The sequence below is a fragment of the Streptopelia decaocto genome (genome assembly GCF_964273445.1).
Source record: "Streptopelia decaocto genome assembly, chromosome: 2".
In the NCBI taxonomy this organism is placed as follows: Eukaryota; Metazoa; Chordata; class Aves; order Columbiformes; family Columbidae; genus Streptopelia; species Streptopelia decaocto.
The window spans coordinates 83,967,792-83,993,217 of record NC_138655.1 but is presented as its reverse complement, the minus strand read 5'-3'; positions in this window follow the sequence as shown (position 1 = coordinate 83,993,217).

Below are 25,426 nucleotides of genomic sequence, written 5' to 3'. Positions count from 1 at the left end.
TATATATCATGATGACAATTCAGAAAAGTTAATCTGATACCTAGGACTGTATGAAAGCTTCTGCATTCCCACCACTTCAAAAATCAAGCATTTAAACTCAATATCTTACTATACAAATAAAGTAATTACTAACAGCTTTAACTCAAAGTATTCTTGTTGTTATTGCTTTGTCTAGAGATGAATATTATTTAAAAGTAGCACCGACAAATATATGACAGAATTAACAAATCAATATCCATTCATGCGTTTCATTTAGAATAAAAAAGGCTTTATTCAAATATGTTTTAGTGACTTCTGGAGAAGAAGAGAACAGGTAGCCAACAAGATTCTTTATTTCTGTCTTCCACTGGTCCCTTCATAGCTTTAGTCTCGGCTTACACTCTGTATTTTTGAATCAAATGCTATCTATTTTCACATCAGAAAATAACTGAACATTTGAACTTAAGTCCTTTAAAAAAGAAAAAAAAAAATCTGAAATCCTCATCAGCTTTAAAATTCCCAAGATGCCTAGAACATTACTTCTGCTAATGCTCAGAACTGCCACAGTACTCAGGTAATAGTGTAGCACCATGCCATGTCTTGACAGACCCGAACACAACAGACCATCTCGAAATGTGACTGGACCAGTCTACACCTGTAGAGAGGAGGACTGAGTTCTTTCACAGAGTAATTTTGCGTAGAGAAACCATATGATTCCTTACTCTCATAGACAGTGACCTGTAGTCCCTAATCCAAATTCAAGATTTAACATAGATTTCATACTGGAATAATAAACCTCAAAAGTAACTAGTTTTCTCATTATTATTAATTTTCTAGGTGGATAGTTCATCTTATTTTGGGGAACTGGGCTTGTCTTTCTGTTCTGCATTACCAAGCAGCAAGCTACGTGCCATGGTCTCTGCCAGCTATATATACATGCTACAACATGACAGAGGATTGATGACAACTCTCTATCAGAATCTTTGTGAGGAGAGAAATAAGCATATTATGTATCAAAACAACACTGAGTAAACTCTTTAACTAAATTAGTATCTTAAGAATAGTTACTTTTTTTTTTTTTTTTGCTACTAATAAAGATAAGTTGAAATGTTATAGAATGATACAGTCAATATTGTAGCTATATGACTGAATGTTCAAATGCAGAATAATCAGTATAATTCAAAGTAGCTAAGAAACCTAATCAGAATCTTATGTTCTGCCAAGGGAACCTTCATGTTGTGTCCAGCTTACCAAACATAGAAATAGTTTATTTTTCCTGAGTGCTATGTGTTTCTGTTTCTAGCCTTAAAAATCAATTATACCTGGCAGTGAGTAATTAATCCAAATAATGAGATGTTATTTTAAATTACAATCCTACTTTCTTTGAACTGTTTTTGCACTAAACCTTAACTACCATGTCTGCATTGTTCTGATCCCTTTATAGCTTCACAAGCTTGTTTTTCTGCAGGTTCCTTTCAGTTAAATATCACCTACAGTCATCCTAAGAAATAATTAGGTATTTTACTTGCTGGTTTCCAAAAAACAAACCAAACCAAATAAATTGTAAGTCCATTCCATAAGATGAAAGTTATCTAATGCTACTACATCACTAAAATACATCTAGCTATAGTGCGCAGAGTCCTGTCATGTAAGAAATGGGCTACTGTAGTTAACTTTAGCAGTCAGGTTAATTGCATTTCTATAATCTAAGTACACCATTGAGTGTGCTGTAAAGTCATTTAAATGGGTTGCTGACCCATTTCTGTGTTTTCTTTTTCTTTCTCTCTTTCTTATCTATCCTTTGCATCTTGCCATGCTTTTTGCAAATGGAACATTTATCAACATCATCTGCTTTGCATATTCTCTCTCCTTCGACACACATTAAGAGAAATTGTTGAAAGCATTCTACTTCATTCAGCAGTATGGCATGAATAGCCACTCTCCTGCCATCACCACCATTGAGCATCCAGTGTTGGAGAGTCCTGAGCAAAGCATTTACAGAGACACTTTCATGCCTATGGCTATGCAGTTTGCCCTCTGGTCTCACCTTAACCTCCATGATGTCATGTTACAATCCCCTACTCTGAACTGGTAGGAGACAGCTGAACTCCATAGCACACAAAATCATGTTTTTGAGCAGTGTTCACTCCTTTTCATTTTTCTTTTCATTCAGCAGGGCCTTAGGAGCCCATTCTCCCACTCTGGAATACAACGGGCCCCTATTCTTTCACGTAGAGCTGTTCTTTCTTTGATTTGAAAGCAGAGGCCTCAGGGACCCCTGAAAGCTTGTACAGTATTTCCAGTTCCAACTGACAAGTCCAGCTCTCTTTTCTTTCTAGCCTGCATCTTTCTCTGCAAACTTCAAAGCCACTTATCTGTCAATTTCTGCCAACACTGATATAAAGGGCCATGAAGGAACAGGAATTAGGGAGGAGAGGTCTCACATCTGCTTGGTAAGAGCATCTGTACCTCTGTCGCTGACCTCAAGAGACTCCCTGCAGTTCAGTTACCTTCCTTGCTGAACCTAATCCCTACGCTGTCCACTCTGTCCCATTACTGCCACGTCCAACAGCACCAGAACAAGGAAGACTTTTTGCAGCATTTTCTCCTTGACTCAGCTGTGGAGGGAGCTCAGCAAGCCCAACCTCCCTCTATATTTGCCCGAGCCTCACACAGAAAACAGAAACCCACAGAGGATTTCCTGAAGGTGTTAGTCTCACTCATGGAAATCTGTTGAAACATAGGTTTTCCACCAATACAGCAACAGTTTTCTATGGAGAAAGCAAAGAACAAGAAGAGGAAAGGAAAAGACAGAGAGAAAAGCAACAGTTCCCTAGAGAAAGGAAGAATGGTTTTCTGGGAAGAGGTGGCTTTGAGTGTCCAGAGGAATTCCTGTTTCTTGAAGAAGGATTTATGTGTCCAAAAAGGAACATTAAAGACAGTAATGATCAGATGTGAATTAATGCAAAAAGAAGTATGTTCGTGAAATGGTGTCCTAAAGAAAATCTGCATTTTTAATATATTTTTAAATCTGTACTGATTTTGTCCTCCTGAGAGAAACCACTCTGTGCTTGCAAGGGCACGAACATGTTCACAAGAAACTTGGAGGAAGGGGGCAAAGTCTGAGATCATTTGTCATTATTTACCGAAATCATTCCTAAGTCATCCCATAACCAAATGGGATGTTTCATGGCTTGTCTTGGACTTCCAGCCTGTAAATATCCAATAAATGGCTTAAAACCCAGAAACAGGTTAGTACACATCTAGATGTCTAGCTGATAGACACAGACAGTCTGAAGGTCACTTTGCCAATCTGAATTGGACTGAATCTACTCTGTTTCACAAAATTCAAAGGCACACTACAACCACACGAATATTCCCTGCATCTCTCCAGTTTTCCAGTGCAAATCTGGGTTGTTAATAGGATCCCAGGATCTGTCCTGTGACTTTTATCTTTTTGAGTAAAACAGAATGAAACCTTGGCTAATATATGCAGAAATCCTAAGGTACTCAGACCTTGAATTGTATGTAGTGCTATTCCAAAAGTATCAGATTTCATAGACACTTGTGTAATATTAATGCAAAATCACTTACAGCTACAACATAAACCGTACTATTTTTCACTGCTTCTTTCTTTTAAAATCACTTGCAAATCAATCACCACCAAAATCAAGCCCAACCTTTACTTTTCACAGATCGCAGCCACAGTCCACTGAGTTCTTGTCACTCTTAGTAAACTCTGTTATTGCTTAAAAGTTTTTTTAATACTTACCAATATCTAGATCTGAATGACACAGACACTTGATACAAGGTCTTTATTCCTATGTGTACCCCAGGTGGAATTCTGTTAATACAAGCTGGGGTTTAGGTATTTTTTCAAGCATCAAAAGCTTAATCCAGAGAAAATGATTGAATACACCCTAGAATATAAATAAGAAAATGCAATAACTACCCTCCCTTGGTTTGACAAACCCATCTTTCCAAAACCATTTATTTCTCCTTTAAGCAAGCTTTCTACCATAACACCACTCCTCAAGATTTCTGGAAAAACAGGCTATATATAACAAAGAGGGTAAACGTCATCCTTTGTTAAAATGAAAGCCTTGTTCAAATACCACGCTACAGTAGTAATATGGACATATTAGCCTAATCTCAAGTTGTCTCAAATTTCCTCAAAAATGTTAACTTCAAATCATATTTCATAAAAATTTCATTCTCCTCACCAGAAACCAGTGGTTTCTGCAGACATTTCTTTAACTTCTATTCAACTCAGTATTCATTATGTCTTTCTGAAATCTCAAAAAATACAACTTGGTGTGCTCTGGTACTAGAATCTGCAGAAATGAATAATTACTGCTTGTCCTCTAAATGTACAAATCTAGATATTAAACAAACAAACAAGCAAAACCAAGAAAAAAAAAAAACAAAAAAGCAAAATAAACAAACACAAAAAATCAAACAGAAACAAAGCACACAAAAAACAACAAGGGGGGTGGGGAGGACAGGAAGGAAGGAAGGAAGGAAGGAAGGAAGGAAGGAAGGAAGGAAGGAAGGAAGGAAGGAAGGAAGGAAGGAAGGAAGGAAGGACGGACATAGGCAAAACTATATTAATGTAAATTTGTCTATTACTTCCTAATCAAATGCACTCATTTTTGCATTATTAGCTGCCTTACTAAAGGAATGACAGCAGGTAACAGGTCTTTAAAAACAGTTTAACCATTTAATCATGCCACTGCCTTATTTGTCTTTGATACAATCTTTGCTGGAATTTTTCTATATGGTTTTGGACCTCATCTTAACAGCCACCTTAAATTCCATCTGATAATAAGAAACATTTTAGAGGTAAGAAGCTCCATCTGCTGGAAATTTAGTTGTATATTCCAGCTTTTCCTGTGGTTTTTATAATCTTATTACTTACATCTTTATTAATTATCTCCCTCTAATGGAAATTTCATTCTTTTAAGTTATTAAAAGTAAATATTTTGCCAATAATGTTATTCAGTCAACACAACAGAATATATTAACAATATTTACTGACAGAAAAGATAACACAGCACATTTGAGTTGCTGCCTCACTTTATTTTCCACTTGACTTTTATTTTCAGGCAGAAATATTTCACAGAAAAAAAATAATAAAACCCTGAATTCTTTTGGACTACAAGCTAAATTAGTGCTTAAAAATATGATTTTAATTCCTTATATGTGACCCTAGCTTCTGTATCTGCTCCAACTGAGAAAAGAAAACCATAAAGAACATTCATATAGGTTTTGCACAACACGGCCCATTTTTCAACATCGTGAGCATGTTGAAAATGTTGAGATTTTGTGATGTTTCCGCTTTCATGATTAAGTATGTTCCGAATCTTTTTCAGAAAGAAAGCTATTTTATTTAAATGAAGGTTGGTATCAATCTTTTCAGCTAGAGTTGTGCTATGAACAGCAGCTGCCAGAGGGCCATGGTGGAAGAAGAATGCAAGCACCAGTGCTAAATGATAATGGCTTTGACAGACAATACTAGTAAGATTGTTGCTCTTTGCTCTACCTCACTTTTCTTTTATCCATGCTGCAATATCTCAAGTACAAATATTCAGATCACTGTAAAATGTATTTACAAATCATGCCTTACATCATGTATCAAAGAGATGATCACCATTAGAAACATGTCTTAAATTGAAATTGAAGCTTAAAGGAAAGCAAATGTTTGCAGAGATTTACTTAAGTCTGACGGATGTGATTTATGTTTCTAAAAGTTTAACAACTCCACTTAGAATTTCAGGTGGTTAATAAATTAACTAATTCTCTTTCTGCACCTTGTTTTCCTGTGTTATATGTTTTTATGTTTTTTGTTGTTGTTGTTTTAATGATAAGAAATGGAAATCATAGTATTTGAAATTGTTGATGTGCTATTGAGCTGTACATTATTCTAATGCTGACTGCCAAGATCAAGCAGCATTGCTGCCTTTCATCCGACACCTGGAATCATTTATATGCATGTTTGCAAAGAAACATTTATAGGGTGTTTTAGGACAATTGCATCTTTAATTCATTGAGCTTACACTATTTTTAATGAAGTACAGATGTATAGATTTCTAGACTCACCAACACAGAAATGTTCAATTTCAAAATCAGTAAAATACTTCACACTGCATCCAGATATAAAACTATCCCTTTTTTCTACAGGGAAATGAAAATGTCTTGTACTAAAATACAAAAGAACGGAAGAGGAAGAGGTGATTTCTCTTTACAGTTTCCCCAATCTCATGGTAAGGAATTTGCAAAACTTAAAGGGTGGAAGCAGTTCATCATTATCTTCCCTGTTCTTTCACGTTGAGTGCACTTTATCAGACACCCTGGATGAGCTTAGCAGTGAGATAAAGCATTGACACACTTTGTTGGCTCTGTCTGTTGGTTGCACTGTACACACAATGGTCTCAAAGTCAAGAAAGTTTCATTGAGTGAGTAGGATGAACATTTCTTGCTTTGTCCTTTACACATATTTCCTTGTTGAAAAAGAAAAGAAAGGCACCCCCTCCAGACACACATGTCATTACATAGCCCCCAAATCCTGTGAAATATGAGGTAGTTTTCACAAAACAACATTTATACGTGACTGCTACAATTTCTAGAGCTTTTCTGGGAAGAAGGCACAATTCCTATCCATTAGCAGTTTCAAATGAGTCTTATAAAAAATATCTAGCATATGTTGATAAACTTTATTGTCCATGAATTGTCTCTATTTTTTTCTAAATCTCTATCCCTATATGTAGCAGACAAAATAAACACAGAACTTCTCTTTTTCCAGTAAGCATTGTTATTAATATAATGGGTCCATATCCTCCAAGCAGACTCCTTTGAAGCTCTTATTAAATTACATGTGTATTTTGCCTGACCACACAATTGCACAGATCAGTCATTTGGGTGACACATGATGATTTTCAACCAAGATAAAATATCAGCCAAAGCACATTCTTCCTTTTTGAGAATACTTTTTTGCAGTTCATCACAACACAGCCATTCAAACATTCAGAAACATAAGTACTTATTATAACTAGAATTCTTTCCAAGATAGAAGTTAAAAGGGTTCTCTAAATACAAGGGTAATTCATATGAATGTATTTCATGTAAGAGAAAAATAATTTAGACTAGAATGTAAAGCACGGAAAAATAAGGGGAAGACAAAGCAAGTATGGAAAATGGGCAGATTGAAAGAGAAGGAAGTGTAACAGGGAGATAATCAGAATGCAATTAAAAAAAACGTAAATAAAAAGAAGATTGGTATCTGAAAACACCTTACTTTTTGGAAATCATAAAAAAAATAGCTTAAGTAATTAGGGAGAAATAAGGTTTTTTGATCTTTCCTCTTCTTTTTAGCCAGTTGGGAACAAATACCCAGAGGAAAAAAAAAAAAAAAAAGGGGAATACATGGGCCCAAACTAGTGCAAATAGACAAGAAACTAGAAAAGATCAGGAAAGGCACTTCAGACACTTCAGACAGAGCCAGTGATGGGTAAGCAGCAGTTATCAGGAGAAGGACTGAAATTATAACTGCATGTTATGGACAAATTTTGAGCCATTCTGGGGTTAGTTTACCGAAGTGAGAGCACCTTCCTTATGGGTGATTTAACAAAATATCTTTGGACTGTACTACGAACCTCTCTTGTATTGAATCTTCTTATGACAGTGTAAGTATCACATTTTTAAAGCATGAAAATATCTACAATAAGTAATTGTCTTGTATTTTTGTCCAAATTATAAACTTAATTGGTTTAAAAAGAAAAGAAGTTTTTTAAGTCTCTGCAGTTTTGTCTGTATACAGATATTGATGACATCTACCCACACTGCAAGAAAATCAGAGATATTCTTCCTAAAACAACAACAACAGTAACCTGAAAGTACTAGTGAAAGCAAATTTTAGTGAGATTACATGCAAATTCTGAAACTCACACAACCAGATCAAAAATATGAAATGCTTCTGAGGTAAAGACATTTATCAATGTACTTTAAAACTTTGTTTCACTTTTTTGATTGTACATATTAACCTAGATATTAAAAATATTTACTGCTTATCTCATAGAAAATATCTTGAAAGTATAAGAATATCCTAAAGACAGAGACCCTGAAGAGAGTCCCTCCTTCTGTTTGGAGGAATGTAAAAGCAGCAGTCACAAAATCTTGGTCATATTTCACACAAACCAGCCCTCAAATCAAATGTCACATTTCCAATTAGCAGCTCATACAAGTTCAGCATCTTACAATTAATGCTCTTTCAGCAGCATTAGAACTCTCCCCTTAATTTTTTTCTCGGATAGAAAACACGGGTTAGCTACAATTAATATCTTTTGATGAAGATCTTGCTTTTTGTGATGTTTGTCAGCTTCAGGTTGAGAAAATTGATCATTTTTGCCTTGGCTCAACATCAAATGCATTTTGCATTAATGCCATTTTAAAGGCTTCTTTTCTTTTTTTTCCTTTGTGGCCCACTGCCTCATTGGGACTGTAGTATCTGCAGACTTGCTCCACTGCTTCTGAGGTCCACTAAACTGAGACTGCTCCACTAGACAGATCTCTCACAGGACTTCTCGTCCCTAATTTAAAGAAAGAGACAACTACAGCTGTACAAATCAATGTGTCATAAAGTAAAAGGAATTGACACAATTTCTTGGATATTTCTAATCCATCAGAAGCATTTTGTTGGTGCTGACTCTTTTGGTTGATTGTTTTGGTTCTGGGCATTGTATTTTTTTCTGCCTGAGTTGAAGAAAGAGCTTTAAATTAAAATATTTGCAATCCTCCTTAAAAAGAGGCTTTGAATTGTGCTCAGTTCTAAGTTTTACATCAGATGTTGAATACATTTTTTGTTCATGCTTACGTTGCATGAGCATTTACTGTGCCAGCTATTCCACTGAAGTCAATTCTATTGAGTTAACCCCTACAAAGAAGTGGAGAAGTTGAAATAAATTAACTAGCAGTTCAAGTAACAGTCTGGAAAGATGTCACATAAGATGCTAAGCAATGGACAAACTATAGTGCGTTGGCCAGACTTTTTTGACACCTTGTTCCAGCTGATGAAGAGTTTTTGGTTTAAATTTAAAAAGTTATCTTGATACTAAACTGGGGATATTTAAAGAAAAAAAAAGGCCTTCTGACGAACACAATAAACCCAACAGCAGGATTTCTCAGGTCAAAATCACAGTTGTGCCTTCAGATTATTTGTGAGACTCCTTACAACTTATTTAAGGCATGCATTCATGGGAATTGTATCATTGAAATGGATTTTAACTTAATGCAAGAGATTGTGTGGACCTTATGCTTTAGGAATAAGAGTGGCTTATTTGGGTTTAGGTAAATCTGTTCCCAAATGATTTCCAGTAATCTGAAATAAGCAAGTTATTTTACTATGACTCTTCACAGAGATTTTATACTGGTTACTGTTTAAGCTACCTCAGTTTAAATTTATACCTTAAGTCATAGTGGAAAAACTTTGTCAGGGAAAACAACCAAGCAATCAACCAAAAACACCCACGAAACCTAACAGACCTAAACTTCTCTATGCTACAGTTTTCCATCTGTGAAATATGGTGAACTACTTCTTGATTTATTCTAGCCTTTGTCAGTCTTAAAAGGGAAGAACCATCTTTTGCATGTTAGCACCATGCTTAGCACAATAAGGCACTACCATTAGAAAGGGTCTCCAGGTGCTACTGTAATATAAATTAGTATTACTAACATGTAATTGTTGCAGTATAAACACCTATATTAGCACTGAAGTGCCATATATCTTACCTGCTTTCAACATGTCTCTGAAAGTGAAATGGAGTCATATCATTCTAAAGAACATGTTAATACTCATGATAAGCAAAGAAGAAAATTCTGAGAGGATTATATCTTCCCACATATTACAGAATTAGCATAAAAAAAAGATGCTGTTTCTATAGGAATAAGGAGGTAGACTAATGCTGAAAATCCTCAAAACCTTCTGAATCCTGAGTTAATTACAATGTTTAATGAAACTTTCTTGATCATGCTAGCAAAGTTTTAGCTAAACTAATAGGAAAATGTATCAGTTACTCATAGTTACAGCATGTGCTTTTAGATTTCCACTGGAAAACATAATCCTAATGCTGAAGTTTACCTGCTCTAAACCAGAGGTGCATTTTGCAGTTTTGGGTGAAAGTCATGTATTTTAAAACAGAAGTATCTCTCTCCTCATTACTAAAGCGGCTGGTCTTATTCCAGTCAATTACTTTTAGATATTAAAATTTTCAATGTTTCACATTTTTACAACTAAGTTTAATTAAAGATAAAAAGAAACATCTTCTAAATATATTATTGAATAACTCTACTGTCTGAAATTATTCCAGTAATGACTGCTTCATTAGAATTATCAAATCATTTTGGTTGGAAAAGACCTCTAAGTTCATTGAGTCTTAGCACTGCTGAGTCCACCTCTAAAACATGGCCCTAAGAACATCATCTTTGCGTTTTTTAAACACCTTCAGGGATAGTGATTCAACCACCTCCCTGGGCAGTCTGTTCAGAACCTGTCCAACTGCCTGACAACACTTTCAGTAAACAAGTTTTTCATAATATTCAATGTAAATCACCCCCAACACAACTTGAGGCCATCTCCTCTCATCACTTATTATTTAGGAGAAAAGACCGACACTCTCTATAAGATAAGGTCTCACTTCAGCCTCCTCCAGGCTAAACAGCCCCAGTTCCCTCAGCTGCTTCTCATCAGACTTGGGCTCCGGACCCTTCACCAGCTTCCTTACCCTTCTCTGAATTCTTTCCAGGACCTCAATGTCCTCCTTATAGTGAGGGGCCCAAAACTGAACACCGTGTTCCAGGTGTAGCCTCACCAGTGTTGAGTACAGGGGGACAATCACTTCCCCAGTCCTACTGACCACACGAGTTCTGATACAAGCCATTGATATGATTAATGTTCAAATATAAAGAAAAAAAAAAGTCTTTAGAATTTTTAGTGATAAGGCTGTGATGCTGTTCTAAGACCTAGCTACAGAAATATGATTCCGGCTTCAGATGCAACCAGAAAATACTTTGGGCCTCCTTTTGTGTACGACATATGTACGACATGTCATTGTGTGACAAGATATTTGTAACATCCTTCACATCACTTGGTTGTAACTGAACATGGCTTTTCCAAACTTGAAACTGATTTCTAGGGAAGTTTTGTTTTATTTGTTAGGTTTAATTCCAATTTATATTTTATTTAATTTTGAAATTTTCAGTTAAATTCAACTCAACTTGCAAAGTCTGTTTCAAACTAGTCACATTCCAAAATAATTTCCAGAATTTTTATTTAAATTTTTCTAAAATGTTTGAGCTTTTAGAAATCTAATTACTGCTAAATAGTTTTTGGTATCTCCACATAAATACTGCTCTTTGATGAACCTCTGATCCACTCCAGGTATGTTAGTATCATGATATAACACACCTCACAAGCTTAAGCAAAAATTTCCTGTAATTCATTCACGATCATACCTGCAACTCTGACTGAACTGATATTTTAAGTACATTGTAAAAGAATATTTGAGAATTTTGGTGAAACATACTGCATTTATGTACAAGGTTATGTAAGCTGCTAACCTGAAGATATGTATTGCATTGTTTATTTATACTCTGTATAATAAATTAAAAAAAAAAAAAAGTCTTTCTATGTAGCACTTCTCAGATTCACATATTACCCATAGAATGACCTTCATTAATACCCATCTTGTCACAAGGGGAAAAATTCTTCAGTTTTTGTGCTATGTTTATAATATAATACCTCAATCTGTTTCAAGGACACAAGGAGACAGAGTGGCTGTATTCATTATGCTTGTTGGACAGGATGACAGAATCCAAGCAAATTTTTGTGACTTAACTATGATAAAATTAATTTTTTTTCACAGAATTCATTGGACAGTTGATTACATTTATTTCAGTAACAGATTGTTCCACATAAAGAGAAATGTGCTTTGACCATAAAATGAAATATGAGATCTGACAGAAGACACTTCAGCCAGGAAAAGTGATGGGCTCTCGTTTGTCACTGTTCAGATGTTTGATTTTCAAAACCAGCATGTTATGATAGTTCTGCAAATTGTCATCTGGATGTGGTCTTGACATTGGCTAGCAAACTCTCACTGACAACTCATCACATATTGGAGACCAAGGCTGGCCAGGAACCCAGAGATATACAATCAGCCACTCATAGCCTAAGACTCCTGAGAAGGTGGAGGTGGATGAGATGCTCAGAATAAGCCAATTAGCAGTTTCTTCTATGGCCTATGTAAACTAATGACACACATTTGACTATTAACTAACTATTGCCTTCACAGTTATAGGCTTTCTCTCTTTCATCATGGTCCCACAAACAAGAAGTTGCAGAGACTTTTTTGTGGAGTGGGAAAATAATTAGCTGTATACAGTAAAAACTTTTCAAACTTTGATGGCTATATCAATCTCCCTGTAAACTTATAAAGCTCAGTCACCTATTAACAACCCATAAGGGCTGGGACGATTTGTGAAGCTCACACTGATCTTTGCATTATTTCACTTAAATTACCAATAGGCTGAAGTAAGCTTTTATATGCCTGCCTGGGCTGTGATTATTGATGCTTTCCAAAGAAGAGAAAGAACCCAAAGTTAGCATTAAGGATGGAGATAGAAGGCTAACGCTATTTTACTAACAAACAAATGTCATCAAGCACCTTGAAGAAAAACCTTCTATCACACAATATTAGAGATGTTTTCCAGTAATTCAAGACTTCTGCATTTTTAATTTAGATTTTTAATTTAAATAATTCACTCTACTTAACTCCTCACAGCAAATTTGTGTTTCTGTGTTTCTAACAGTTCCTTGTATGCTGGTTATCAGCCAAACTAGGTTACAAAAATATGTTTAATTTGAATTTTCCTCAACTGTTGCCAGTCAAGTAATGACATCTGTTAACTCTGATATTAGAATCCAGCAAAATATCTAAGCATTTAACATATTTCCATGCAGTGATATTGTCTGGGCAGAAGGCTGCAGTAGAAGATCAGGTTGAAACGCCCCAGGAGGATACGTAGTTTTTTTTTTGTGGATGTTTTTTTTCCTTCTTTCGTCTTTGCCAGTTAGATTAACGACTATCAAAAATATTTACAAATTTCAACAAGCTTTGGTAGCACAAAAGCTGTTCCTACAGACTCCCATCATTAATTGCAGCTAGGCAGATGATCTGCATCATAAAGAGTTTGTTGTTTTTTTTTTTCATTCATTAGATATTCTGCCTGACTTGGTGCCTGGGAAAAATCAGTCATGCTTACCGACTACATTAACAGTATTCATAGATACAAAATTTGTGTAATAAAAGTGTAGCATAACCTTAAAATGAAAACTTATTGGAGTTGATAGTATACTATAGATTTAATCCATAACAGTATTTACCAAGTTACATGCATTTATAAATGGCTAAGAATAAAAAAGCACAGAATATTAGCATTTCTGTTTTAAGATCAATTATCTTATTTCTTCATAGTTTTGTAACAAATATCTGAGAGTAATGATCTGCAGAGTGTGATTAACTTTTACCAAAAGTCTCTGCAAAAAAATACTTAGAAAAATGGTATTTTGGTAATAATCTGATATTTAATAAAGTGAGCATTTTCCTAAAATAACATCCAGTGCTTCCTTTGTTCATTTGATATAACTCACACAATTACCACAGATCAGAATAGTTGCACTTCATTTGTATCTGTATGGAAGTGAAACTCCTACTACAAGAAAAATTTAAAGCTCTCTTTCACAGCAATATTACTGAACTAATTGCAACATTACTGCTAATAATACAAATCCTTTCTTCTTCAGTTTCACCTTTCATCAGATTATCTCAAAGATTCTAAATCACTGACTGTGGGGGGCAGTCATTTTTATGCACTTTATATTGGAAATGATGCAGATGAGGGGAAAGAACAAAGGCTTTAATGCGTACACAATGCATAAGTAGCAGGAATAGTTATACTAATTGCAATATGCTGCTCTGTTCCCTGGAAATTTCCTCAGTGCCAGGCGCTTTACAGATATAAAGGCATAGTCTTTTATTTATTTATTTATTTATTTATTTATTTATTTATTTCATTACTTATGCTTGTGACTAAAAATTAAATAAAAGTTAAACAATATCAAAATACCTCTCTTGAGTGCACAGTAGACAAAATTGGTGAATGTACAAGGTGAATAAAAACAAACCAAAAGACAAGCAGCTAAAGGAATGTACAACTATATGTTCTTATCTCTGGTTTTGGGAGTTCCCAAAGATGCAATGCATTGTGGTGTAGCGTGCTGTTGAGATCCTCAACTGACCTTTAGCTAGCTGGTGGGTGCACAGATACTCCTTACCACATTATGGTAGGCACAGCTCAGGACAACACATGGGTGACATAACTGATTAGGAGTTCTTGAACTAGCTCTTCTGGCATTAGCTTAAGTTTTTCCTGCATTGAACCAAAGGGATAAGGTCTTTGAGTTGTTTGAGTTTTAGGCCCTATCCTTAACTCAATGCTGACATATTTTAGTAATGACATTTATTTGAGAGTCTAGTTGGAGGCCTGTATCTAGTGGAGTGCCTCAGGGGTCTGTGCTGGGACCAGTACTATTCAACATATTCATCAATGACTTGGATGAGAGAATAGAGTGTACTATCAGCAAGTTTGCTGATGACACTAAACTGGGAAGAGTGGCTGACATGTCAGAAGGCTATGCTGCCACCCATCCAGATCTGGACAGGATGGAGAGCTGAGTGGGGAAAAATTTAATGAAATATTACAAGGGCAAGTGTAGAGTCCTACATCTGGGCACAAACAACTCCAGGTTCCAGTATAAGCTGGGGAATGATCTATTAGAGAGCAGTGTAGGGGAAAGGGACCTGGGGGTCCTGGTGGACAGCAGAATGACCATGAACCAGCACTGTGAACTTGTGGCCAGGAAGGCCAATGGCATCCTGGGGTATTAGAAGGGGGGTGGTTAGTAGGTCGAGAGAGGTTCTCCTCCCCCTCTACTCTGCCCTGGTGAGACTGCATCTGGAATATTGTGTCCAATTCTGAGCCCCTCAGTTCCAGGACAGGGAACTGCTGGAGAAAGTCCAGCACAGAGCCACAGAGATGATTAAGGGAGTGGAGTGTCTCCATTATGAGGAAAGGCTGAAGGAGCTGGGTCTTTTTAGTTTGGAGAAGAGGAAACTGAGGGGCGACCTAATTAATGTTTATAAATATATAAAGGGTGAGTGTCACAAGGATGGAGCCAGGCTCTTCTTGGTGACAAACAATGATAAGACAAGGGGCCATGGGTATAAACTGGAACACAGGAGGTTCCATTTAAATTTGAGAAGAAACTTCTTCACGGTGAGGGTGACAGAGCACTGGAACAGGCTGCCCAGGGAGGCTGTGGAGTCTCCTCTGGAGACATTCAAAACCCACCTGTGTAACCTCATTTAGGTGTTCCTGCTCTGACAGGGGGATTGGACTAGATGATCTTTTGAGGTCCCTTCCAGTCCCTAATATTCTGTGATTCTGTGATTCTGTGATTTGATGTTGACGTGGCCTCACCATGATTATTGTGTGTGCTCTAGACCCCGCAATTTAAAAAGGATATTAAAGTACTTGAATGCATCCAGAGGAGGGCAACAAACCTGGTTGAAGGGCTGGAAAGAATGCCCTATGAGGAGCAGCTGAGGGCTCTGGGTTTGTCTTGTTTGGTGAAAAGGATGCTGAGAGGCAACCTCATTGATTTCTGCAGGTTCCTGAGGAGAGGAATTGGAGAGCAAGGTGCTGATCTCTTCTCCCTGATATCCAATTATAGGATGCGTGGGAATGGTTCGAAGTTGCACCAGGGGACGTTCAGACTTGACATTAGGAAGCATTTATTCACAGAGAGGTGGGTCAAATACTGGAACAAGCTTCCTTAAGATGCAGCAGATGCCTCATTCCTGTCAGTGTTTAAGAGGTATTCGGAAAATGCCCTTAATAACACACTTTAACTTTTGGTCATCCCTGAAGAGTTCAGGCAGTTGGACTAGATCATCATTGTAGGTCCCTTCCAATACAATTATTCTATTCTATTCTATTCTATTCTATTCTATTCTATTCTATTCTATTCTATTCTATTCTATTCTATTCTATTCTATTCTATTCTATTCTATTCTATTCTATTCTATTCTATTCCATTCCACTCCACTCCACTCCACTCCACTCCACTCCACTCCACTCCACTCCACTCCACTCCACTCCACTCTATTCTACATTATTGGGAGGTTTCGCTTAGCAAAGAGAGCATTAGAAAATGTTAAATACTTTTACAGTGCTCACTAAAAAAAAATAATTAGTGTCATATTTGCCCTGTAAATATTTTCTTTTAGAAAATAAAGAGTGTTGAAAGGGAAACGCTTTACCAGAACAAGCCAATTTCAGTGGAGGTTTCTAATGCACCTAAATCTCACTTTCAATCCTTTTCATGCTCTGAAAATTTGCCTGATCTAAGCTACAGGCTTATATTTGTAAATTGCCATCATGATATCGATCAGTACAGGTCTATGAAAGTCTCAAATGAGAAGGAAAAAAATTCCTGTAAAATATTAAATTCTCCATATTCCTGTAATATATAAACAATGGACAGAGAAAACATTCAAAAAAACAAGAGCACATGCTTTCATTGACCATCTAGGTTTAGATCCCATCTTTCTTTCTTCACTGAAGGAAATGGCAAAGTACTTAGTGATTATTTACTGCAGATGCTTCTTTAAAAGGGATGAAAGAACTAAAAAAAACCCAAAACATTTTATCTGACACCCCTGCTTCCACCTCTTGTGTTTCCAATGCAATACTGTTAGCCCTAGCACACATGGGAAGAAGTACAATTAGCAGATTGCTGTAGCTGCTTACACTCACTCCAGCACATAAGCAGTCATTTATCTCAGAATTTAAATAAGTCTAGTGGTACAAAAAACATACTCTTGCTGTGGTTCTTTCATCCTACCTCTCCTGTTGTTTCTGTTTCTTTTATCTGTGATTCTGGCTTGTATTTCCATAATTAGTGTGAGTTCACTGAGAAACCTTTTGCCAATACTCACAAAATGGTGGTCCAAAACTGCTCTCACATATGGGGAATATAAAGATGAATATGATAAAGCCTGGTTATTCTCACCGGTCAAAATATGACTTTAACACCTGTAAAACGTTCATTCCTAGAAACAATCTCCCTTGATTCATATTCTAGAAACACAGAGGTGTCAGGGAGAAGTATTCTACTTTTCTACTTATTTATTACATTTACTATCACAGCATGCTCAAGATGCTTTAGGATGTGAAATCTAGGTCATCTCAAGGCCACATTTTCTTCATAGAATATTGCTCCATATTTTGATAGCTTCTGTTCTAAATGGGTGGCAGAGACAATTCTAAACCAGCAGCAGCTATTGAAGGCAGTTGGCTTCTAAACGTTTGTTTCTTGATGATGCAGTGGGATGCATGCCCAGAACAGAGAAGAGTATGAGGATCTGTGTAGACTTTGATGGGCCCAGGATGCCACACAGAGATGCAAAAACAGCCTTACCTTTAAACAACACTAAACTGTTAAACAAGATTCAGGGCTTTGAATACAGGCCTCAGCGAGCTAGTTTGTGGTTAGAGGTACAGTGAAAGATGAGGAAAAACAGTTAAAGCTTGAAATACAAAGTACTTTGGTCTTTAACAAGGTATTTTGCCTTCTTTCCCTCACTACTTCAGAGAAATATCATAGGGAAAAACAGTTTGGCCATGTATTAGACCTAAAGATGAAAACAACTATCTTTTTTTGAGGCAAAGAAGTAAGGTGAGATGAGCTGGTTTTGTGTTGAAACATAATCCTGCTACTTTGAAGACAAATGGACAGGAAAGCACATAAAAAAATAAACAAGTAGAAAAATGCTGTTTGTGTCTATGATGCTTATTGCTGTTCGTAACCTTGCTGCTTTCGAGGAGCAGCAACTAGCCTCTTCACACTTCAAGAGCTGCGTCAGGTACACATGGTAGTTTTCTGCTCACAGTTTGCAGTAGTTCTGACTGAATATATTGGATCCTATTAAACAGAAGACAAAGAAATAGGAAAGCAGGGAGATAGGTTAAGTTTGTGAAAAGGTGGTAAGAAGACAGGAGATAAACAGGAGATACGTTCAGCACAAGGCCTTAAGCTTTAGACTGCAGCCAGACCCTTCCTTCTCTAATGGTGTAAGGAAGGTGAAATTTCTCATGTGAGGTCTGCCAGAGTAGTAGATGTGTCAGCTGTGATTTGAAAGCTGTTGTCCATAAGATCCTGGTTTTTATTTGGACCAGTTTCAAATTAAGGACAACCAAGTTGACAGAGATTCCTTTTTCTTTATTAGTTAAGTTTATATCCAAGACATAAGCCTTGGTCTGCTTTCAACTTTTTAAAATTTTTTGTTTTCAGTGTAACATGTTAGAAATCAAGTTGGGCTTTCACTTTGGAGAGCTTGTAACACAGGCATATTCACAACATGACAACAAGAACAAAGGATGGAATAAAAAAAAAAGAAAGAAAGAAATACAAACTCGATAAAAGAAGAATAGAGGGACAGGGAATGATAACTACCTATTTAAATATCTATGTGACACTTCTAGAAAAACCTGAGCTTATAACAATGTGCTACTTCTGTGGTATATAACCTTGATCCTTTTCAAGCACCAGAAGGCTGGAAGATAGGTAATGTGACACCCGGTATTTAAGCTCCTTTTTCCAAGGAGTTCTGTGGAACTACTGACCATTGACTCCGATGCCTGAACCTGGAAAATTTTAGAAACTATAAGAAGCAGCACAATTTAGTGGATAGATATGATACACTGAGAAAGAGTCAACATGATCTTTGTAAGACACATAAAGACATCAAATACATGATGGATTGCCTTGGAAAAAGTTGGTACTTTAATAAGGAAAATCTACTTGTTATAGCGTACTTGGATTTCCAAGGAGTTTTTAACATGTTTTATCATGAATAGTTCTTGAAGAATTTAAATGACTAAGGAATAATGAGTCTTCACAAAGATTAAACAGTGGTTGAAAGATAAAAGTTGCAGAACACACTGTAATTTTCTATGACACAGAAAAGACACCAATGGAATCATCATGACGTGTACTCTGAAGTATGTTCATAATTGGTACAGAAATATCAGGGAGGTAGTAAAAGTTAGTTACTAGTAAAAGTTATAGAGAAGAGAAAAGCTGATTGCACAGAACTGCAGGAATGTCATTCATCGTACTAACAGAGCAAAAATAAGAAGCAAAAATTCAGTGCAAATATAAAGTGAGGCACACTGAAAAAAACAATCTGTTCAGTGATGTGCTTGGAACTTCTGAAACATCAGGCAAGAGACAGCTCTCCAAGTTATATAATATGTAGTCAAATGACAAGAAAACCTAAGTTCAGTAGAGGTAAAAATATGAAATGTTATAAACTATTAGGAAAATAATAGGAAAAAGAAGAGAAAATACCATTGTATTACTGTGTAGATCCTTGGTACATAAAATCTTGGATATTACGTGTGTTTCCAGTCTTTTTCTCTCAGAGGATAAAAATCAGCAATGACAAGAAAAGCTATGAACCGTTCATAAAAAGAAAAACTGAAAAGGTGAGGTTTTGTGAGCCTACAAGAAACATGTCTGAGTGGGAAATTATAAAGGAATACAAAATTATGAGTGAAGAGGTTGAATATGGATGTAGTGTTCACTGTGCTTTCCAACCCAGGTATTAGGAATCATCATACATAGTAACAGGCAACAAAAAAAAAGGGAAGAAGTATATAGTTAGGATGTAGAACTCCATGCCAGATCACATAGCAGAAGTTGACTCTTAGTATGATTTCAAACCAGGACTAGACAAACTGACAGAGATAAAACTCATACAGGGCTACTGAATAAAGAGGTATGACGTCTGGAAGCATTAAGGATACACAACACAAAATAAACACATTTGCCTTAGCTTAAATCCTTTGTTACGAACCTGTTAATGACCACTGCTTCAATGAGAGCAGATGGAGCTCTGCTCTGCCTCAATATGGCCTGTTGCTTTCCGAACCTTTGCCTGCACTGTCAACTGAAGATCAATAGAAGTGTTCAGCAAGACTCCAAGAATAGTACCACACTCTAAACAAGATTGTTTCAGAGACTTACTTTGAAGCTTGCCCTTGTTACTGTAAAGGTAACTTCATATCATTTCATAAGAATGTGCCCTCTCTTATCTGTGTTGATAAAGGCCACACAATCATGAATGAAAGGCACACAGAAGAAGACAACAAGTCCTGTGATGCAATTTCAAAAATATTTATCCAGCACATCCAGTCATCAGTGATTTTGCATTCATTCACATTTTGATGGCCATAATACGATTATGAACAGTAACATATGGATGTTGCTATTATTATTTCAAGCAGTATACCTATCAAAAATATCACACAGTTCTATCTAGATTCACCTACAATTTTTAGCAATTTGGTTCAGTTCTCATAATGTTCTGAATCTGTTCAGGATGTTCAGAATCCCACCTGCTTACAGGCTATTTTTCTCTGCCAAGCCAAGACATATAACTGAAAGAAACTTACTAATTTTCCTATTCACACTTCCCCCTTTAAACTGTGTCTTTGAATCCATTCAGATCCCCACCTGAGATACATGAATATAACTTCCTCACCCAGCAGACTCAGCAGAAAGAATTTTGAGTAATACAATCCAGACCATAGTGAAAATCCTGTGTTATCCGTAGCTGTAGCACTGAAATTAAAGGTATTTTTAGAAGTATAGCTTATATACAGAAATCCTGTAGATGATAACAGTTGTTTAGAGTTGTTAGAGGAATTTCTATAGAAAAGATTTTATATGCTTATAAAAGGATTTTTAAAGCCGTCAACTTATAGGGGCAACATTTCTCTTTAAACTATCACATTGTAAGTAAGGGTTCAACGCACATGGTTGACTGTGTAGAGCTAACTATCTTTTATTGTCAGTTCTGGTATAGTAAGTGTACTGAAAAATCAACTTACTGAGATGTAAGCATGGCACTGTAGCTATATTTATAGACTCATTGTAGAAAAAAAATACTACTGATTTTACAGTGTTCTGCTATTTGTATTTTTTTTGCATTTTTAAAGCAAAATAATTTATCATAGATTGGAAGACTGAAAAAATACATTATTTAGTACATATTTTTTCCTGCCAAACTATTCACTGTGCAGACCTGTAAATGTTTTTTGTAAGTAATCACCAATACAGCAATTACTTAGGAGATAAATAGTCAAGATTTTTAAGATTAAGGCACACAGAGTTATTAAGTGAATTTATCCTTGCTCTGAAATGTCCACAAAAAACTAACAAGTTGAAAAATATATAAAGAAATTCATAGAGCATATGCAAAATATCTTTAAAAATCTCTGAGACAATGGTTAGCATATTGTTAGAAAGAAATGTGTGCTACTGTTCTACTGTTAATATAAATAATTCTGCCTTTTTATAGGTATAATAGCATTAGACTACAAATAAAATCTGTATAGAAAACATTAGGCACATAGTGCACCTTAGCTATAGAGTGCTACAAATCATTTTAATCTTTTAAGTGTCAGAAAATCCCTGAACATGGTAAATAAAAAAACCAAAAATGTTTGCTTCTAGCCCATACATATTTATTTTTAACTCAGATACCCAGAAGGAATAAAAGTAGACTAAGTGACTTTCAGAAATCTCCAGAACCATTTGTGCATAATTTTATTACTTGGATAATACTGCAAAGCTCAAGAATGGCTTTGCCCATATCTTAGGCTGTCAATGTTTAAATGACTCCATAAAGTTTTCCTGCAGGTAGACATATATATATAAACTACTTTTATTTCTAGCAATTCATTAGTCATTTTTATACCAATTTACCCTTGGAGTATTAGATGAAATTTTTTAGTTAACTATATAGGGGCAATAGGCAATACTGAACAACACTGAAATATTATTTGGATAAGGTATGAGACCATTGTTAGAAGCGCTGTTTCACCACCAGTTTCCCTAGGCAGGTTTTGAAACTGCCTTTGTGTTTCACTGATACTGTGTAAGAGTTACAATAAACCAGTGTTCAGAAATTCAAATGATCCAGTAATACCTGTTAGCATAGCAACTCTTCCTTTGCAAAAGTTTGTAAGAGTAAAATGATCCTTACTCTGAAAACTGAGTATTCATTTTTTCTGTGGAATTGGAAAAAAAAATACAAGAGGTGCAGATTGAAATTCTCAAATTTTAGTAACTCATTCTGAGAAAGAAAAGAGGCATTTAAAAAGCAGACACAACAATAATACTTGTAATTTGTCTGAAAGAAACTGAACACCAATATAATGTCTATATACCTTCCAGTTAGATTAAGTAAAGACTAAGCTATTGCAATGTGCAAAAACAAGGATGGAGCTTGACAGTTTTACCTCTTGGACAGACACACACACAGGACACATATGGAAGGCAATCACAAATCTCAAAACTTTTCTCTTTTGCAGAAAAGAAAAAGGAAGTTCTTACATCCTTCTTGCTGAAGAGACCACTGACCAAATTTGATATAGTAATCACCCTGATAAAACTCAGACCAAAACAAACAAACAAACAAACAACAACAAACAAAATACCTCCCTAAATCTGCTTGTATTCATATTTGAGCTCAGAAAAACAAACAAATAAGTAAAAAAACAAAATCAATCAAACAAACAAACCTGACACCTTTACTGCTTATTTTTCTTGCTAAAGCCCATTGGACACTTGAATGCACATGTTACAAGGAAGAACTATTTGGTCCATAATCCAAATAATAATTTTCACCAGATTTTCCATGAAAAAAAAGAAAAAAAATGAAAACTGAATACATTCTTCCTCTGATCACTGAGCAATTTAAAGTAAGTGGAAAATCATGTCAAATTAAAAGCAATTTTACAGGGAAAAAATGTTGTCCCTGATCTACACTTTTCCTCCCTATTCAATATTCCTTTCCCTGAGAAGGAAATTTTTTAAAAAGACCATGATATATGAGAGTTTAGCTATAATGAGTTCCACCTTGTTATAAATTAAGTATTGTTCAGGAATGTAGATGTTCAATTAGATGAAGGTGTCCTGCTTTGCTGGAGGCTGTGTATGTTCCCAATATAAATCTTTACACTTCGCAAGGTGAATATAAAAGGTATTAGTCCTACAAGGCCTATGTTTGAGTAAAAATGTTCTATGACAACCAATCACATTTGTTTAAGCATTTCTAAGCCATTAAAATAAAATATGTGAATCCAGAATGTTTAAATTGTTATAGTGAGCCTGACCAGAAGATCATTGTACATTGAAGAGTTAAGAGATCCACGTAACAGTTCACATGAACAGGCCTCCAGGCCTGTGCTGTGTTGGAGGAGGAAAGGCAGGGCTAGGACCTTTCCACCGAGGCAAGTGAAGAGAGGACATCTCTCAAACAAGGTTACAGGAGAAGATTTGATTGTAAAAGACAGTAGTTATGTTGGTTCAAGTTGCTGTGATACAGCAATTGAACTGTGCCTATTTCTTTGTGAAATGCCTGTCTTTTGGGTCAATCTGTAAATTAAATAAATATGCTTAGGATAGGACAATTAGCTGGTTACTGGCTCCTGACATAGAGCAATCCTGACATTAGTCATCCACTTCAAGTGACTAAGGATTTAGAGAGGGGGGGACATCAGCAGTTTTCTTCTCAGGTTGCACCATTATGTTCTTTTCCTCAATAGGTCAAAATGAAACAAAATGTTGTGTTTGACTTGAAGTATTTTTCTTGTATTTTTGAACAATGATAAGAAATAATGCATCTTGACATTTTGCTCTGAGTTAAACTTAAATCTTACCTAACCAGTCTCCAAAGACAAAAAATCCTCTGTCACTTTTGTGCCTTACTTTTTATTTCCTCTGCAGCTTAATGTCACATATCGAAAGGGCAGAAACATCTCCTAGCTGTTTTCTCCTTGCCAAAGGCCAGAGAGATCTAGATTACTGAAAAAAAAAAATCTTTATTTTTATTTGGATTTAGATTAAATTTAAAACTAATTCCTGCTAAGCAATCTGGTGCCCTCTTCAGTATCCCGACTTCTTATTTAGAAGAGAAGAGTTACTAGCTACTGGTTGTGGATTGCAAGAAAACAAGCTTCCGGAATGGTATGAGAGATACAAAGTGATATTTATTTTCATTCTTTTCTGTGCTGAATTAAAAAAAAAAAAAAAACAAAACAAAAAAAAAAAAAAAACAAAAAAAAACCACCTCAGTAAAGAATGAGTTATGTGAGCTCATGTCTCTGTTTTCCCCATTGAGATGCCAAAGGCAGGATGAGTGAGTGTATGTTTTGATAGCATGCATTTTAGGAATAAAAATAACTCTTGATGGTAAGTTTGCAGATAGATGCAAAGGCAGAACATCAGCAAACACATTAATGAAATAAAATCAAGCTTGAATAGAAGAAGCCACTTTCTGTCTTAGGAAAGCCTTTATTTGCAGAGTTGTTCCTTTGAAATAATGCAGTTACACTGACTGGCACTAACAGCCATGGTCAGAGGGATTTCAGATCAAAAAGCAAATGAAGTAGAACAAATTAAGTAGGACAAAGGTGTTGTTGAGTCCCCTTCTTTCAAACACAGGAGGCTATGTCAGTGTGAGAGTAATGTGTTCAGATGTGCTCTGCAATACCAGGAGCACCAAACTGTATGTTTAATCAGAGATAGAGAAATTCTTCTTACTGAGAGGTTTGCTTCTTTATAAAATTAGAGCTGAATCAAGTGACGAGTTTTAGCTGAAGGCTTCTGTGGTGGAATAACCCTGCCTAGATACTAGATGCCCACTGAAGCCGCTCTGTCTCTCCCCCTCCTCAGCTGGACAAGGGAGAGAAAATATAATGAAGAGCTTGTGGGTCAAAATAAGTACAAGGAGAGATCACTCAGAAATTACTGTCCTGGGTAAAACAGACTTTATTTGGGGAAAGGACTTTAATTCATTACCAATCAAATCAGAGTAGAATAATGACAAATAAAATCAAATGTTAAAACACTTTACCTCCACCTCTCCCTTCTTCCTGGGCTTAACTGTACTCCCAAATTCCCTGCCTTCTCCTCTCTAGTGGTGCAGGGGGATGGGGAATAGGGGTTGCGGTCACCTCATCGCACATTGTGTCTGTCAGTCAGAAGGAAGACATGGCCTCCACCAAATCAGCTGGGTTTTGCTCAAGATTACTGGTACACAAGACCTACAGTTTCTGAAGTTTCTGGCCATTGTTCTGTGCATGTTTGTGTTTGCAGGAGTTCACAACAACAGATGTGCACAGTACTACCTAGGTTTGGGCCACAGAGTAAATTTTAATATACTAACACATGGCACTTTATTCATGGCCACATCCTTTACTT